The following is a 16,129-nucleotide window of genomic DNA, read 5'->3' as shown; positions in this document are numbered from 1 at the left end:
CTGCCCCTTCCTGTGCTTCCCACCAACCTCCTAAATTGACCCCTGTAGAGGAGCTAGCTGCCTTGTCCTTCCCAACAACAATTTATCCAGGCACTCACCCCAGACAGCAGGCTCGAAAAGCACAGGCAAGGCTTCTCTGCAGCTCCCCAAAATAGACAGATACAGTGTCTGAGAAGCTGTAGGCCTGGGCAGCGTACTCCTTGAGAGTTTTCATGCTGGCATTGCACAGTGCATTGTTTCACATTCTTGTCTTTGTTTTACCTGTGCTCTCAACGTTGTTGAATAATACATGCTTATTCCTGGGAAAGGAGGCATCCAAGGAAAAACCTAACACATCATTGTGAAAGAGCACCGACGTAGTCGGCAGGATTTGAACCTGCGCGGGGACACCCCAATGGATTTCGAGTCCATCGCCTTAACCACTCGGCCACGACTACTCACGAGGGGTGGCTGCCACTTAAGCTGAGGTTCTCACTCTCACAGCAGTCTTTTTCTTTCCCTCAGTTCACTCTGCTCCACTGCCTTCCCATCTTTGCCTATCCGTTCTACTGCAAAAAATACACTCGGTCCATACCTGCATACTGACGTGACTCAAAGGCACTATTATAAAGTTCATGTTCCTGGCCAGAGAAAATCAAAAAGGAGGTTGTAAAAGAATGCAGTTATGACACTTTAGGAAAATAATGACACTGTCAGACGCCCCAATAAGGCTACTTCCTTCATGCATCTGATACCTCAGATGGAACTTACTGGCGAGATGATAACTGAAGTTCTTTCCCAATCTCCTTGGCTATTACTCGACATGTGTCTTCTCGAGAGCTGGGGTGCACAAGTGGCAGGAGTGCCAGACAGGTAGTCTCATGCCTTCTCCGGCCACTCTTTTGATCCCATTCCCTGCCCAGTGTTTCGCCTTCCTTAGCTCTATTGAGAGTGATAGCTATATTCGGCCTGCTTGTGCAGATGCCATTTAATATGAAGTATAAAATATCACCAAAGGTGAAGTAGCACGTAGTCGGCAGGATTTGAACCTACGCGGGGAGACCCCAATGGATTTCAAGTCCATCGCCTTAACCACTCGGCCACGACTACTTGCTTAAAGCTATGGTCCATTTTCAACGTAGCTCGTTTCTATTTCTGCTGGCGGTCTAGCCTCGGAACAGAAGCAGTCCTTTTCTAGAGAGGAAGGCCACAATGGCAAAAGTTTGAGCCCTCCCAGGCCGCTGACCCTATTAGTCCTGCTTTTGGAGCCCGCATTTATGCCAGAAGGTATTTCAAAGAATTATGGGAAAATACTGTTCACAAAAGGGACAGCGTAGTTGGCAGGATTTGAACCTGCACGGGGATACCCCAATGGATTTCTAGTCCATCGCCTTAACCACTCGGCCACAACTACCCACACAAGTGAATCTCAACAGGGCACTTTACCTCCATCCGTAGTCTTTTTTCTTTCCGTTCACTGGACCATTTTCCCTGCTCTCCTATACATCATTCCTATTCCACAGAAGACTCTCTAAAGCGTCTCAAGCTAAAAGCAGGCATGCATGTGAAATTAGCACTCCTTGTATGTTCATGTTTTGAGACGGGGGGAAAAAATCAGGCCGGAAGAGGTGGTAGCTTTAACGTCAGGGAGATGGCAGCCACGATAGGCACCATGGCAAAACTTCTGTCTTGGAGGCCATGAATGGACTCCACAGAGAGACGGGTTGGTCTTTACAGGTATGAAAAGAAGTGCCTCGTCCAATCTAGGGCCTGTGGCTAGGCGTTTCCTGAGCTGAATTCTCCTTGGAGGAGAGTGGGCGTGTTCAGTTTCTCTGCAGACTAGTGCCTGACAGGTGAGGGAGGGGGAGCAGGATGCATTTGGCCTGGGTTCATATCTTTCTTCTGTGGCTTTAATGGTCTTTGCTTCATATTCTGTTTTACTGACTGCTTTGCATAGAGGCTGCTCCCTTGTTCTCCCACGCAGGAGGCCCTGAAGAGGAATCCCAAAAATGTCATCTGACGTAGTCGGCAGGATTTGAACATACTCGTGGAGACGGCAAATGATATCTAGTCCATCGCCTTAACCACTTGGTAACGACTACTTGGCTCTGCAAGCGGTGCCCCTTTCAACATAGCCCTTCATGTCTTCACAGGCAACCTCACTGGCTCCAGTCATTCCGCTCTGCTCCTTCCTCTTCCTCAGCAATCCTTTGCACTGGCAAGGTGCTTCTCAAAAAACAAATATAGGCACTCCTGCCAATCCACAAGTATTCCGAAGGCTTTGCTGAGGCCCTCTGCAGCCCTTCTTCTTTACAGCACATCAACTGCTGACCTTTGTTTGCCCTAAGGCTTCTGCTTCCATATTGGAGTCATCCCAGGCTTTGGTGATCCCAGCCGTCAGCCCAGCACCTCAGTTGAGCCTTTGAAAGGCTGTCAGGCCCTGCTCCTCTTTCTGTCTTGATATTCTAGCCACATTACTTAATAGGTGAGTGGAGGCGGGCCCAAGAGAGGGTAGTCTCTATGCAAATGAAGTGCTTGGGCATACCTGGGAGTGTCCTTCTGCAAGCCATTCAGCCTCCTGGCTGGTGGCAGGTTTGTTGAGGAGAGCAAGGCCGTGTTGGGCCAGTCCCAAAGCAAAGGCGAGCTCCTTCAGCAGGAGTCCATTTATGCGAGGGACCCTAAGTTACTCAGGCATATATAATAATCACCTTTAGCCCTTAAAGAGAGGTTTTGGCCGATCGGGGCCAAAGGGGCGGTGGGGTCAGAAGGCTCAGGGTAAGGGCCTCAGTAGCCTCACCTCTCTTGTTGCCCTAGGTTGCACTGTGGTCTGGGACCTGGCCAAACGCCAATCCTTTTTAACCACACCTGCAGCTCTGCCTAGGCCGAGAAGCAACAGCAGAGAGCTTCCTTCCTGCCCCTTCCTGTGCTTCCCACCAACCTCCTAAATTGACCCCTGTAGAGGAGCTAGCTGCCTTGTCCTTCCCAACAACAATTTATCCAGGCACTCACCCCAGACAGCAGGCTCGAAAAGCACAGGCAAGGCTTCTCTGCAGCTCCCCAAAATAGACAGATACAGTGTCTGAGAAGCTGTAGGCCTGGGCAGCGTACTCCTTGAGAGTTTTCATGCTGGCATTGCACAGTGCATTGTTTCACATTCTTGTCTTTGTTTTACCTGTGCTCTCAACGTTGTTGAATAATACATGCTTATTCCTGGGAAAGGAGGCATCCAAGGAAAAACCTAACACATCATTGTGAAAGAGCACCGACGTAGTCGGCAGGATTTGAACCTGCGCGGGGACACCCCAATGGATTTCGAGTCCATCGCCTTAACCACTCGGCCACGACTACTCACGAGGGGTGGCTGCCACTTAAGCTGAGGTTCTCACTCTCACAGCAGTCTTTTTCTTTCCCTCAGTTCACTCTGCTCCACTGCCTTCCCATCTTTGCCTATCCGTTCTACTGCAAAAAATACACTCGGTCCATACCTGCATACTGACGTGACTCAAAGGCACTATTATAAAGTTCATGTTCCTGGCCAGAGAAAATCAAAAAGGAGGTTGTAAAAGAATGCAGTTATGACACTTTAGGAAAATAATGACACTGTCAGACGCCCCAATAAGGCTACTTCCTTCATGCATCTGATACCTCAGATGGAACTTACTGGCGAGATGATAACTGAAGTTCTTTCCCAATCTCCTTGGCTATTACTCGACATGTGTCTTCTCGACAGCTGGGGTGCACAAGTGGCAGGAGTGCCAGACAGGTAGTCTCATGCCTTCTCCGGCCACTCTTTTGATCCCATTCCCTGCCCAGTGTTTCGCCTTCCTTAGCTCTATTGAGAGTGATAGCTATATTCGGCCTGCTTGTGCAGATGCCATTTAATATGAAGTATAAAATATCACCAAAGGTGAAGTAGCACGTAGTCGGCAGGATTTGAACCTACGCGGGGAGACCCCAATGGATTTCAAGTCCATCGCCTTAACCACTCGGCCACGACTACTTGCTTAAAGCTATGGTCCATTTTCAACGTAGCTCGTTTCTATTTCTGCTGGCGGTCTAGCCTCTGGACAGAAGCAGTCCTTTTCTAGAGAGGAAGGCCACAATGGCAAAAGTTTGAGCCCTCCCAGGCCGCTGACCCTATTAGTCCTGCTTTTGGAGCCCGCATTTATGCCAGAAGGTATTTCAAAGAATTATGGGAAAATACTGTTCACAAAAGGGACAGCGTAGTTGGCAGGATTCGAACCTGCGCGGGGATACCCCAATGGATTTCTAGTCCATCGCCTTAACCACTCGGCCACAACTACCCACACAAGTGAATCTCAACAGGGCACTTTACCTCCATCCGTAGTCTTTTTTCTTTCCGTTCACTGGACCATTTTCCCTGCTCTCCTATACATCATTCCTATTCCACAGAAGACTTTCTAAAGCGTCTCAAGCTAAAAGCAGGCATGCATGTGAAATTAGCACTCCTTGTATGTTCATGTTTTGAGACGGGGGGAAAAAATCAGGCCGGAAGAGGTGGTAGCTTTAACGTCAGGGAGATGGCAGCCACGATAGGCACCATGGCAAAACTTCTGTCTTGGAGGCCATGAATGGACTCCACAGAGAGACGGGTTGGTCTTTACAGGTATGAAAAGAAGTGCCTCGTCCAATCTAGGGCCTGTGGCTAGGCGTTTCCTGAGCTGAATTCTCCTTGGAGGAGAGTGGGCGTGTTCAGTTTCTCTGCAGACTAGTGCCTGACAGGTGAGGGAGGGGGAGCAGGATGCATTTGGCCTGGGTTCATATCTTTCTTCTGTGGCTTTAATGGTCTTTGCTTCATATTCTGTTTTACTGACTGCTTTGCATAGAGGCTGCTCCCTTGTTCTCCCACGCAGGAGGCCCTGAAGAGGAATCCCAAAAATGTCATCTGACGTAGTCGGCAGGATTTGAACATACTCGTGGAGACGGCAAATGATATCTAGTCCATCGCCTTAACCACTTGGTAACGACTACTTGGCTCTGCAAGCGGTGCCCCTTTCAACATAGCCCTTCATGTCTTCACAGGCAACCTCACTGGCTCCAGTCATTCCGCTCTGCTCCTTCCTCTTCCTCAGCAATCCTTTGCACTGGCAAGGTGCTTCTCAAAAAACAAATATAGGCACTCCTGCCAATCCACAAGTATTCCGAAGGCTTTGCTGAGGCCCTCTGCAGCCCTTCTTCTTTACAGCACATCAACTGCTGACCTTTGTTTGCCCTAAGGCTTCTGCTTCCATATTGGAGTCATCCCAGGCTTTGGTGATCCCAGCCGTCAGCCCAGCACCTCAGTTGAGCCTTTGAAAGGCTGTCAGGCCCTGCTCCTCTTTCTGTCTTGATATTCTAGCCACATTACTTAATAGGTGAGTGGAGGCGGGCCCAAGAGAGGGTAGTCTCTATGCAAATGAAGTGCTTGGGCATACCTGGGAGTGTCCTTCTGCAAGCCATTCAGCCTCCTGGCTGGTGGCAGGTTTGTTGAGGAGAGCAAGGCCGTGTTGGGCCAGTCCCAAAGCAAAGGCGAGCTCCTTCAGCAGGAGTCCATTTATGCGAGGGACCCTAAGTTACTCAGGCATATATAATAATCACCTTTAGCCCTTATAGAGAGGTTTTGGCCGATCGTGGCCGATCGGGGCCAAAGGGGCGGTGGGGTCAGAAGGCTCTGGGTAAGGGCCTCAGTAGCCTCACCTCTCTTGTTGCCCTAGGTTGCACTGTGGTCTGGGACCTGGCCAAACGCCAATCCTTTTTAACCACACCTGCAGCTCTGCCTAGGCCGAGAAGCAACAGCAGAGAGCTTCCTTCCTGCCCCTTCCTGTGCTTCCCACCAACCTCCTAAATTGACCCCTGTAGAGGAGCTAGCTGCCTTGTCCTTCCCAACAACAATTTATCCAGGCACTCACCCCAGACAGCAGGCTCGAAAAGCACAGGCAAGGCTTCTCTGCAGCTCCCCAAAATAGACAGATACAGTGTCTGAGAAGCTGTAGGCCTGGGCAGCGTACTCCTTGAGAGTTTTCATGCTGGCATTGCACAGTGCATTGTTTCACATTCTTGTCTTTGTTTTACCTGTGCTCTCAACGTTGTTGAATAATACATGCTTATTCCTGGGAAAGGAGGCATCCAAGGAAAAACCTAACACATCATTGTGAAAGAGCACCGACGTAGTCGGCAGGATTTGAACCTGCGCGGGGACACCCCAATGGATTTCGAGTCCATCGCCTTAACCACTCGGCCACGACTACTCACGAGGGGTGGCTGCCACTTAAGCTGAGGTTCTCACTCTCACAGCAGTCTTTTTCTTTCCCTCAGTTCACTCTGCTCCACTGCCTTCCCATCTTTGCCTATCCGTTCTACTGCAAAAAATACACTCGGTCCATACCTGCATACTGACGTGACTCAAAGGCACTATTATAAAGTTCATGTTCCTGGCCAGAGAAAATCAAAAAGGAGGTTGTAAAAGAATGCAGTTATGACACTTTAGGAAAATAATGACACTGTCAGACGCCCCAATAAGGCTACTTCCTTCATGCATCTGATACCTCAGATGGAACTTACTGGCGAGATGATAACTGAAGTTCTTTCCCAATCTCCTTGGCTATTACTCGACATGTGTCTTCTCGAGAGCTGGGGTGCACAAGTGGCAGGAGTGCCAGACAGGTAGTCTCATGCCTTCTCCGGCCACTCTTTTGATCCCATTCCCTGCCCAGTGTTTCGCCTTCCTTAGCTCTATTGAGAGTGATAGCTATATTCGGCCTGCTTGTGCAGATGCCATTTAATATGAAGTATAAAATATCACCAAAGGTGAAGTAGCACGTAGTCGGCAGGATTTGAACCTACGCGGGGAGACCCCAATGGATTTCAAGTCCATCGCCTTAACCACTCGGCCACGACTACTTGCTTAAAGCTATGGTCCATTTTCAACATAGCTCGTTTCTATTTCTGCTGGCGGTCTAGCCTCTGGACAGAAGCAGTCCTTTTCTAGAGAGGAAGGCCACAATGGCAAAAGTTTGAGCCCTCCCAGGCCGCTGACCCTATTAGTCCTGCTTTTGGAGCCCGCATTTATGCCAGAAGGTATTTCAAAGAATTATGGGAAAATACTGTTCACAAAAGGGACAGCGTAGTTGGCAGGATTCGAACCTGCGCGGGGATACCCCAATGGATTTCTAGTCCATCGCCTTAACCACTCGGCCACAACTACCCACACAAGTGAATCTCAACAGGGCACTTTACCTCCATCCGTAGTCTTTTTTCTTTCCGTTCACTGGACCATTTTCCCTGCTCTCCTATACATCATTCCTATTCCACAGAAGACTTTCTAAAGCGTCTCAAGCTAAAAGCAGGCATGCATGTGAAATTAGCACTCCTTGTATGTTCATGTTTTGAGACGGGGGGAAAAAATCAGGCCGGAAGAGGTGGTAGCTTTAACGTCAGGGAGATGGCAGCCACGATAGGCACCATGGCAAAACTTCTGTCTTGGAGGCCATGAATGGACTCCACAGAGAGACGGGTTGGTCTTTACAGGTATGAAAAGAAGTGCCTCGTCCAATCTAGGGCCTGTGGCTAGGCGTTTCCTGAGCTGAATTCTCCTTGGAGGAGAGTGGGCGTGTTCAGTTTCTCTGCAGACTAGTGCCTGACAGGTGAGGGAGGGGGAGCAGGATGCATTTGGCCTGGGTTCATATCTTTCTTCTGTGGCTTTAATGGTCTTTGCTTCATATTCTGTTTTACTGACTGCTTTGCATAGAGGCTGCTCCCTTGTTCTCCCACGCAGGAGGCCCTGAAGAGGAATCCCAAAAATGTCATCTGACGTAGTCGGCAGGATTTGAACATACTCGTGGAGACGGCAAATGATATCTAGTCCATCGCCTTAACCACTTGGTAACGACTACTTGGCTCTGCAAGCGGTGCCCCTTTCAACATAGCCCTTCATGTCTTCACAGGCAACCTCACTGGCTCCAGTCATTCCGCTCTGCTCCTTCCTCTTCCTCAGCAATCCTTTGCACTGGCAAGGTGCTTCTCAAAAAACAAATATAGGCACTCCTGCCAATCCACAAGTATTCCGAAGGCTTTGCTGAGGCCCTCTGCAGCCCTTCTTCTTTACAGCACATCAACTGCTGACCTTTGTTTGCCCTAAGGCTTCTGCTTCCATATTGGAGTCATCCCAGGCTTTGGTGATCCCAGCCGTCAGCCCAGCACCTCAGTTGAGCCTTTGAAAGGCTGTCAGGCCCTGCTCCTCTTTCTGTCTTGATATTCTAGCCACATTACTTAATAGGTGAGTGGAGGCGGGCCCAAGAGAGGGTAGTCTCTATGCAAATGAAGTGCTTGGGCATACCTGGGAGTGTCCTTCTGCAAGCCATTCAGCCTCCTGGCTGGTGGCAGGTTTGTTGAGGAGAGCAAGGCCGTGTTGGGCCAGTCCCAAAGCAAAGGCGAGCTCCTTCAGCAGGAGTCCATTTATGCGAGGGACCCTAAGTTACTCAGGCATATATAATAATCACCTTTAGCCCTTATAGAGAGGTTTTGGCCGATCGTGGCCGATCGGGGCCAAAGGGGCGGTGGGGTCAGAAGGCTCTGGGTAAGGGCCTCAGTAGCCTCACCTCTCTTGTTGCCCTAGGTTGCACTGTGGTCTGGGACCTGGCCAAACGCCAATCCTTTTTAACCACACCTGCAGCTCTGCCTAGGCCGAGAAGCAACAGCAGAGAGCTTCCTTCCTGCCCCTTCCTGTGCTTCCCACCAACCTCCTAAATTGACCCCTGTAGAGGAGCTAGCTGCCTTGTCCTTCCCAACAACAATTTATCCAGGCACTCACCCCAGACAGCAGGCTCGAAAAGCACAGGCAAGGCTTCTCTGCAGCTCCCCAAAATAGACAGATACAGTGTCTGAGAAGCTGTAGGCCTGGGCAGCGTACTCCTTGAGAGTTTTCATGCTGGCATTGCACAGTGCATTGTTTCACATTCTTGTCTTTGTTTTACCTGTGCTCTCAACGTTGTTGAATAATACATGCTTATTCCTGGGAAAGGAGGCATCCAAGGAAAAACCTAACACATCATTGTGAAAGAGCACCGACGTAGTCGGCAGGATTTGAACCTGCGCGGGGACACCCCAATGGATTTCGAGTCCATCGCCTTAACCACTCGGCCACGACTACTCACGAGGGGTGGCTGCCACTTAAGCTGAGGTTCTCACTCTCACAGCAGTCTTTTTCTTTCCCTCAGTTCACTCTGCTCCACTGCCTTCCCATCTTTGCCTATCCGTTCTACTGCAAAAAATACACTCGGTCCATACCTGCATACTGACGTGACTCAAAGGCACTATTATAAAGTTCATGTTCCTGGCCAGAGAAAATCAAAAAGGAGGTTGTAAAAGAATGCAGTTATGACACTTTAGGAAAATAATGACACTGTCAGACGCCCCAATAAGGCTACTTCCTTCATGCATCTGATACCTCAGATGGAACTTACTGGCGAGATGATAACTGAAGTTCTTTCCCAATCTCCTTGGCTATTACTCGACATGTGTCTTCTCGAGAGCTGGGGTGCACAAGTGGCAGGAGTGCCAGACAGGTAGTCTCATGCCTTCTCCGGCCACTCTTTTGATCCCATTCCCTGCCCAGTGTTTCGCCTTCCTTAGCTCTATTGAGAGTGATAGCTATATTCGGCCTGCTTGTGCAGATGCCATTTAATATGAAGTATAAAATATCACCAAAGGTGAAGTAGCACGTAGTCGGCAGGATTTGAACCTACGCGGGGAGACCCCAATGGATTTCAAGTCCATCGCCTTAACCACTCGGCCACGACTACTTGCTTAAAGCTATGGTCCATTTTCAACATAGCTCGTTTCTATTTCTGCTGGCGGTCTAGCCTCTGGACAGAAGCAGTCCTTTTCTAGAGAGGAAGGCCACAATGGCAAAAGTTTGAGCCCTCCCAGGCCGCTGACCCTATTAGTCCTGCTTTTGGAGCCCGCATTTATGCCAGAAGGTATTTCAAAGAATTATGGGAAAATACTGTTCACAAAAGGGACAGCGTAGTTGTCAGGATTCGAACCTGCGCGGGGATACCCCAATGGATTTCTAGTCCATCGCCTTAACCACTCGGCCACAACTACCCACACAAGTGAATCTCAACAGGGCACTTTACCTCCATCCGTAGTCTTTTTTCTTTCCGTTCACTGGACCATTTTCCCTGCTCTCCTATACATCATTCCTATTCCACAGAAGACTTTCTAAAGCGTCTCAAGCTAAAAGCAGGCATGCATGTGAAATTAGCACTCCTTGTATGTTCATGTTTTGAGACGGGGGGAAAAAATCAGGCCGGAAGAGGTGGTAGCTTTAACGTCAGGGAGATGGCAGCCACGATAGGCACCATGGCAAAACTTCTGTCTTGGAGGCCATGAATGGACTCCACAGAGAGACGGGTTGGTCTTTACAGGTATGAAAAGAAGTGCCTCGTCCAATCTAGGGCCTGTGGCTAGGCGTTTCCTGAGCTGAATTCTCCTTGGAGGAGAGTGGGCGTGTTCAGTTTCTCTGCAGACTAGTGCCTGACAGGTGAGGGAGGGGGAGCAGGATGCATTTGGCCTGGGTTCATATCTTTCTTCTGTGGCTTTAATGGTCTTTGCTTCATATTCTGTTTTACTGACTGCTTTGCATAGAGGCTGCTCCCTTGTTCTCCCACGCAGGAGGCCCTGAAGAGGAATCCCAAAAATGTCATCTGACGTAGTCGGCAGGATTTGAACATACTCGTGGAGACGGCAAATGATATCTAGTCCATCGCCTTAACCACTTGGTAACGACTACTTGGCTCTGCAAGCGGTGCCCCTTTCAACATAGCCCTTCATGTCTTCACAGGCAACCTCACTGGCTCCAGTCATTCCGCTCTGCTCCTTCCTCTTCCTCAGCAATCCTTTGCACTGGCAAGGTGCTTCTCAAAAAACAAATATAGGCACTCCTGCCAATCCACAAGTATTCCGAAGGCTTTGCTGAGGCCCTCTGCAGCCCTTCTTCTTTACAGCACATCAACTGCTGACCTTTGTTTGCCCTAAGGCTTCTGCTTCCATATTGGAGTCATCCCAGGCTTTGGTGATCCCAGCCGTCAGCCCAGCACCTCAGTTGAGCCTTTGAAAGGCTGTCAGGCCCTGCTCTTCTTTCTGTCTTGATATTCTAGCCACATTACTTAATAGGTGAGTGGAGGCGGGCCCAAGAGAGGGTAGTCTCTATGCAAATGAAGTGCTTGGGCATACCTGGGAGTGTCCTTCTGCAAGCCATTCAGCCTCCTGGCTGGTGGCAGGTTTGTTGAGGAGAGCAAGGCCGTGTTGGGCCAGTCCCAAAGCAAAGGCGAGCTCCTTCAGCAGGAGTCCATTTATGCGAGGGACCCTAAGTTACTCAGGCATATATAATAATCACCTTTAGCCCTTAAAGAGAGGTTTTGGCCGATCGGGGCCAAAGGGGCGGTGGGGTCAGAAGGCTCAGGGTAAGGGCCTCAGTAGCCTCACCTCTCTTGTTGCCCTAGGTTGCACTGTGGTCTGGGACCTGGCCAAACGCCAATCCTTTTTAACCACACCTGCAGCTCTGCCTAGGCCGAGAAGCAACAGCAGAGAGCTTCCTTCCTGCCCCTTCCTGTGCTTCCCACCAACCTCCTAAATTGACCCCTGTAGAGGAGCTAGCTGCCTTGTCCTTCCCAACAACAATTTATCCAGGCACTCACCCCAGACAGCAGGCTCGAAAAGCACAGGCAAGGCTTCTCTGCAGCTCCCCAAAATAGACAGATACAGTGTCTGAGAAGCTGTAGGCCTGGGCAGCGTACTCCTTGAGAGTTTTCATGCTGGCATTGCACAGTGCATTGTTTCACATTCTTGTCTTTGTTTTACCTGTGCTCTCAACGTTGTTGAATAATACATGCTTATTCCTGGGAAAGGAGGCATCCAAGGAAAAACCTAACACATCATTGTGAAAGAGCACCGACGTAGTCGGCAGGATTTGAACCTGCGCGGGGACACCCCAATGGATTTCGAGTCCATCGCCTTAACCACTCGGCCACGACTACTCACGAGGGGTGGCTGCCACTTAAGCTGAGGTTCTCACTCTCACAGCAGTCTTTTTCTTTCCCTCAGTTCACTCTGCTCCACTGCCTTCCCATCTTTGCCTATCCGTTCTACTGCAAAAAATACACTCGGTCCATACCTGCATACTGACGTGACTCAAAGGCACTATTATAAAGTTCATGTTCCTGGCCAGAGAAAATCAAAAAGGAGGTTGTAAAAGAATGCAGTTATGACACTTTAGGAAAATAATGACACTGTCAGACGCCCCAATAAGGCTACTTCCTTCATGCATCTGATACCTCAGATGGAACTTACTGGCGAGATGATAACTGAAGTTCTTTCCCAATCTCCTTGGCTATTACTCGACATGTGTCTTCTCGACAGCTGGGGTGCACAAGTGGCAGGAGTGCCAGACAGGTAGTCTCATGCCTTCTCCGGCCACTCTTTTGATCCCATTCCCTGCCCAGTGTTTCGCCTTCCTTAGCTCTATTGAGAGTGATAGCTATATTCGGCCTGCTTGTGCAGATGCCATTTAATATGAAGTATAAAATATCACCAAAGGTGAAGTAGCACGTAGTCGGCAGGATTTGAACCTACGCGGGGAGACCCCAATGGATTTCAAGTCCATCGCCTTAACCACTCGGCCACGACTACTTGCTTAAAGCTATGGTCCATTTTCAACGTAGCTCGTTTCTATTTCTGCTGGCGGTCTAGCCTCTGGACAGAAGCAGTCCTTTTCTAGAGAGGAAGGCCACAATGGCAAAAGTTTGAGCCCTCCCAGGCCGCTGACCCTATTAGTCCTGCTTTTGGAGCCCGCATTTATGCCAGAAGGTATTTCAAAGAATTATGGGAAAATACTGTTCACAAAAGGGACAGCGTAGTTGGCAGGATTCGAACCTGCGCGGGGATACCCCAATGGATTTCTAGTCCATCGCCTTAACCACTCGGCCACAACTACCCACACAAGTGAATCTCAACAGGGCACTTTACCTCCATCCGTAGTCTTTTTTCTTTCCGTTCACTGGACCATTTTCCCTGCTCTCCTATACATCATTCCTATTCCACAGAAGACTTTCTAAAGCGTCTCAAGCTAAAAGCAGGCATGCATGTGAAATTAGCACTCCTTGTATGTTCATGTTTTGAGACGGGGGAAAAAAATCAGGCCGGAAGAGGTGGTAGCTTTAACGTCAGGGAGATGGCAGCCACGATAGGCACCATGGCAAAACTTCTGTCTTGGAGGCCATGAATGGACTCCACAGAGAGACGGGTTGGTCTTTACAGGTATGAAAAGAAGTGCCTCGTCCAATCTAGGGCCTGTGGCTAGGCGTTTCCTGAGCTGAATTCTCCTTGGAGGAGAGTGGGCGTGTTCAGTTTCTCTGCAGACTAGTGCCTGACAGGTGAGGGAGGGGGAGCAGGATGCATTTGGCCTGGGTTCATATCTTTCTTCTGTGGCTTTAATTGTCTTTGCTTCATATTCTGTTTTACTGTCTGCTTTGCATAGAGGCTGCTCCCTTGTTCTCCCACGCAGGAGGCCCTGAAGAGGAATCCCAAAAATGTCATCTGACGTAGTCGGCAGGATTTGAACATACTCGTGGAGACGCCAAATGATATCTAGTCCATCGCCTTAACCACTTGGTAACGACTACTTGGCTCTGCAAGCGGTGCCCCTTTCAACATAGCCCTTCATGTCTTCACAGGCAACCTCACTGGCTCCAGTCATTCCGCTCTGCTCCTTCCTCTTCCTCAGCAATCCTTTGCACTGGCAAGGTGCTTCTCAAAAAACAAATATAGGCACTCCTGCCAATCCACAAGTATTCCGAAGGCTTTGCTGAGGCCCTCTGCAGCCCTTCTTCTTTACAGCACATCAACTGCTGACCTTTGTTTGCCCTAAGGCTTCTGCTTCCATATTGGAGTCATCCCAGGCTTTGGTGATCCCAGCCGTCAGCCCAGCACCTCAGTTGAGCCTTTGAAAGGCTGTCAGGCCCTGCTCCTCTTTCTGTCTTGATATTCTAGCCACATTACTTAATAGGTGAGTGGAGGCGGGCCCAAGAGAGGGTAGTCTCTATGCAAATGAAGTGCTTGGGCATACCTGGGAGTGTCCTTCTGCAAGCCATTCAGCCTCCTGGCTGGTGGCAGGTTTGTTGAGGAGAGCAAGGCCGTGTTGGGCCAGTCCCAAAGCAAAGGCGAGCTCCTTCAGCAGGAGTCCATTTATGCGAGGGACCCTAAGTTACTCAGGCATATATAATAATCACCTTTAGCCCTTATAGAGAGGTTTTGGCCGATCGTGGCCGATCGTGGCCAAAGGGGCGGTGGGGTCAGAAGGCTCAGGGTAAGGGCCTCAGTAGCCTCACCTCTCTTGTTGCCCTAGGTTGCACTGTGGTCTGGGACCTGGCCAAACGCCAATCCTTTTTAACCACACCTGCAGCTCTGCCTAGGCCAAGAAGCAACAGCAGAGAGCTTCCTTCCTGCCCCTTCCTGTGCTTCCCACCAACCTCCTAAATTGACCCCTGTAGAGGAGCTAGCTGCCTTGTCCTTCCCAACAACAATTTATCCAGGCACTCACCCCAGACAGCAGGCTCGAAAAGCACAGGCAAGGCTTCTCTGCAGCTCCCCAAAATAGACAGATACAGTGTCTGAGAAGCTGTAGGCCTGGGCAGCGTACTCCTTGAGAGTTTTCATGCTGGCATTGCACAGTGCATTGTTTCACATTCTTGTCTTTGTTTTACCTGTGCTCTCAACGTTGTTGAATAATACATGCTTATTCCTGGGAAAGGAGGCATCCAAGGAAAAACCTAACACATCATTGTGAAAGAGCACCGACGTAGTCGGCAGGATTTGAACCTGCGCGGGGACACCCCAATGGATTTCGAGTCCATCGCCTTAACCACTCGGCCACGACTACTCACGAGGGGTGGCTGCCACTTAAGCTGAGGTTCTCACTCTCACAGCAGTCTTTTTCTTTCCCTCAGTTCACTCTGCTCCACTGCCTTCCCATCTTTGCCTATCCGTTCTACTGCAAAAAATACACTCGGTCCATACCTGCATACTGACGTGACTCAAAGGCACTATTATAAAGTTCATGTTCCTGGCCAGAGAAAATCAAAAAGGAGGTTGTAAAAGAATGCAGTTATGACACTTTAGGAAAATAATGACACTGTCAGACGCCCCAATAAGGCTACTTCCTTCATGCATCTGATACCTCAGATGGAACTTACTGGCGAGATGATAACTGAAGTTCTTTCCCAATCTCCTTGGCTATTACTCGACATGTGTCTTCTCGAGAGCTGGGGTGCACAAGTGGCAGGAGTGCCAGACAGGTAGTCTCATGCCTTCTCCGGCCACTCTTTTGATCCCATTCCCTGCCCAGTGTTTCGCCTTCCTTAGCTCTATTGAGAGTGATAGCTATATTCGGCCTGCTTGTGCAGATGCCATTTAATATGAAGTATAAAATATCACCAAAGGTGAAGTAGCACGTAGTCGGCAGGATTTGAACCTACGCGGGGAGACCCCAATGGATTTCAAGTCCATCGCCTTAACCACTCGGCCACGACTACTTGCTTAAAGCTATGGTCCATTTTCAACATAGCTCGTTTCTATTTCTGCTGGCGGTCTAGCCTCTGGACAGAAGCAGTCCTTTTCTAGAGAGGAAGGCCACAATGGCAAAAGTTTGAGCCCTCCCAGGCCGCTGACCCTATTAGTCCTGCTTTTGGAGCCCGCATTTATGCCAGAAGGTATTTCAAAGAATTATGGGAAAATACAGTTCACAAAAGGGACAGCGTAGTTGGCAGGATTCGAACCTGCGCGGGGATACCCCAATGGATTTCTAGTCCATCGCCTTAACCACTCGGCCACAACTACCCACACAAGTGAATCTCAACAGGGCACTTTACCTCCATCCGTAGTCTTTTTTCTTTCCGTTCACTGGACCATTTTCCCTGCTCTCCTATACATCATTCCTATTCCACAGAAGACTTTCTAAAGCGTCTCAAGCTAAAAGCAGGCATGCATGTGAAATTAGCACTCCTTGTATGTTCATGTTTTGAGACGGGGGGAAAAAATCAGGCCGGAAGAGGTGGTAGCTTTAACGTCAGGGAGATGGCAGCCACGATAGGCA

The 16,129-nt window shown here is 49.5% G+C and overlaps 18 non-coding genes across 18 annotated transcripts; all 18 read right to left on the bottom strand.

Moving 5' to 3' along the window:
* Positions 1–355: 355 nt before the first annotated feature.
* Positions 356–437, bottom strand: TRNAS-CGA (transfer RNA serine (anticodon CGA)). Its single transcript has one exon. It is a non-coding gene; the product is annotated as a tRNA-Ser (tRNA).
* A 570-nt stretch (positions 438–1,007) lies between these two features.
* TRNAS-UGA (transfer RNA serine (anticodon UGA)) lies at positions 1,008–1,089 on the bottom strand. Its single transcript has one exon. It is a non-coding gene; the product is annotated as a tRNA-Ser (tRNA).
* Positions 1,090–1,311: 222 nt separating this feature from the next.
* On the bottom strand, positions 1,312–1,393 carry TRNAS-AGA (transfer RNA serine (anticodon AGA)). Its single transcript has one exon. It is a non-coding gene; the product is annotated as a tRNA-Ser (tRNA).
* Positions 1,394–3,245: 1,852 nt separating this feature from the next.
* On the bottom strand, positions 3,246–3,327 carry TRNAS-CGA (transfer RNA serine (anticodon CGA)). Its single transcript has one exon. It is a non-coding gene; the product is annotated as a tRNA-Ser (tRNA).
* Positions 3,328–3,897: 570 nt separating this feature from the next.
* On the bottom strand, positions 3,898–3,979 carry TRNAS-UGA (transfer RNA serine (anticodon UGA)). Its single transcript has one exon. It is a non-coding gene; the product is annotated as a tRNA-Ser (tRNA).
* A 222-nt stretch (positions 3,980–4,201) lies between these two features.
* TRNAS-AGA (transfer RNA serine (anticodon AGA)) lies at positions 4,202–4,283 on the bottom strand. Its single transcript has one exon. It is a non-coding gene; the product is annotated as a tRNA-Ser (tRNA).
* Positions 4,284–6,145: 1,862 nt separating this feature from the next.
* Positions 6,146–6,227, bottom strand: TRNAS-CGA (transfer RNA serine (anticodon CGA)). The gene has a single exon. It is a non-coding gene; the product is annotated as a tRNA-Ser (tRNA).
* A 570-nt stretch (positions 6,228–6,797) lies between these two features.
* Positions 6,798–6,879, bottom strand: TRNAS-UGA (transfer RNA serine (anticodon UGA)). Its single transcript has one exon. It is a non-coding gene; the product is annotated as a tRNA-Ser (tRNA).
* Positions 6,880–7,101: 222 nt separating this feature from the next.
* TRNAS-AGA (transfer RNA serine (anticodon AGA)) lies at positions 7,102–7,183 on the bottom strand. The gene has a single exon. It is a non-coding gene; the product is annotated as a tRNA-Ser (tRNA).
* Positions 7,184–9,045: 1,862 nt separating this feature from the next.
* TRNAS-CGA (transfer RNA serine (anticodon CGA)) lies at positions 9,046–9,127 on the bottom strand. Its single transcript has one exon. It is a non-coding gene; the product is annotated as a tRNA-Ser (tRNA).
* Positions 9,128–9,697: 570 nt separating this feature from the next.
* TRNAS-UGA (transfer RNA serine (anticodon UGA)) lies at positions 9,698–9,779 on the bottom strand. Its single transcript has one exon. It is a non-coding gene; the product is annotated as a tRNA-Ser (tRNA).
* Positions 9,780–10,001: 222 nt separating this feature from the next.
* Positions 10,002–10,083, bottom strand: TRNAS-AGA (transfer RNA serine (anticodon AGA)). The gene has a single exon. It is a non-coding gene; the product is annotated as a tRNA-Ser (tRNA).
* Positions 10,084–11,935: 1,852 nt separating this feature from the next.
* TRNAS-CGA (transfer RNA serine (anticodon CGA)) lies at positions 11,936–12,017 on the bottom strand. Its single transcript has one exon. It is a non-coding gene; the product is annotated as a tRNA-Ser (tRNA).
* Positions 12,018–12,587: 570 nt separating this feature from the next.
* On the bottom strand, positions 12,588–12,669 carry TRNAS-UGA (transfer RNA serine (anticodon UGA)). Its single transcript has one exon. It is a non-coding gene; the product is annotated as a tRNA-Ser (tRNA).
* Positions 12,670–12,891: 222 nt separating this feature from the next.
* Positions 12,892–12,973, bottom strand: TRNAS-AGA (transfer RNA serine (anticodon AGA)). Its single transcript has one exon. It is a non-coding gene; the product is annotated as a tRNA-Ser (tRNA).
* Positions 12,974–14,835: 1,862 nt separating this feature from the next.
* On the bottom strand, positions 14,836–14,917 carry TRNAS-CGA (transfer RNA serine (anticodon CGA)). The gene has a single exon. It is a non-coding gene; the product is annotated as a tRNA-Ser (tRNA).
* Positions 14,918–15,487: 570 nt separating this feature from the next.
* TRNAS-UGA (transfer RNA serine (anticodon UGA)) lies at positions 15,488–15,569 on the bottom strand. The gene has a single exon. It is a non-coding gene; the product is annotated as a tRNA-Ser (tRNA).
* A 222-nt stretch (positions 15,570–15,791) lies between these two features.
* On the bottom strand, positions 15,792–15,873 carry TRNAS-AGA (transfer RNA serine (anticodon AGA)). The gene has a single exon. It is a non-coding gene; the product is annotated as a tRNA-Ser (tRNA).
* Positions 15,874–16,129: the final 256 nt, after the last annotated feature.

The sequence above is a fragment of the Pleurodeles waltl genome, chromosome 7 (genome assembly GCF_031143425.1).
Source record: "Pleurodeles waltl isolate 20211129_DDA chromosome 7, aPleWal1.hap1.20221129, whole genome shotgun sequence".
Taxonomy (NCBI): Eukaryota; Metazoa; Chordata; class Amphibia; order Caudata; family Salamandridae; genus Pleurodeles; species Pleurodeles waltl.
This window is presented reverse-complemented; position numbering and strand designations above follow the sequence as displayed.